This window comes from Lampris incognitus, chromosome 5 (assembly GCF_029633865.1).
Source record: "Lampris incognitus isolate fLamInc1 chromosome 5, fLamInc1.hap2, whole genome shotgun sequence".
In the NCBI taxonomy this organism is placed as follows: domain Eukaryota; kingdom Metazoa; phylum Chordata; class Actinopteri; order Lampriformes; family Lampridae; genus Lampris; species Lampris incognitus.
The window spans coordinates 46,448,389-46,449,078 of NC_079215.1; positions in this window are offsets into that span (position 1 = coordinate 46,448,389).

Sequence of the window (690 nt, forward strand, 5' to 3'; positions counted from 1 at the left end):
AATCACACAAATAGGCTCATTAAAGTACATTATAGACTGCATTGTAGGCAGATGGCTGAATTGGGCACATCAGACAGACGGACAAAACAATTTCTGATTCTCCCTTCCTGCAAAAATATTCATGCACCACACCCTGCCAATCAACAATAAGAATGCAAAATTTTGTTTCTTGCATGCAAATGCAAAGTAACCAATGAATGAAGTAATCTGACTACACTAGAGTAATCCCATTAATTATTTTACAGACACTTGGGAATTAGAGATTAACATGCCTCACTCTTGAGAGTAATCCTCCAAACCAGAGTTAAGATATCTTACCTCAGATAGAGATCTCTCAAATGCAGAGTCAAACCAATGGGGTCAGCTGGACTATAACATTTTAAAGGCTCTTGGGTTTCAGTTATTTATTTGAGTGTGGTGTCAGAAGGAAGAAAAGGAAAAAGGAAAGCGAGAAACAGAGAGATGGAGAGAGAAGAGCTGTGTTCCTTTGAGGCTGAAAAGAAGAAAATATACTCTTTTAAATCACTACCTTATTTTCTCCATGTAACTGAGCATAAAAAAATAACCATTTCATGCTCTGAATAATTTCCCATATCTGTGAGATCATAATCATTCAATGGATAAGAAATTGAACCAGCGGTGGGCTATTCCAAACGCAATGTGTGACAGAGCCAGAGTCTCTACATAACA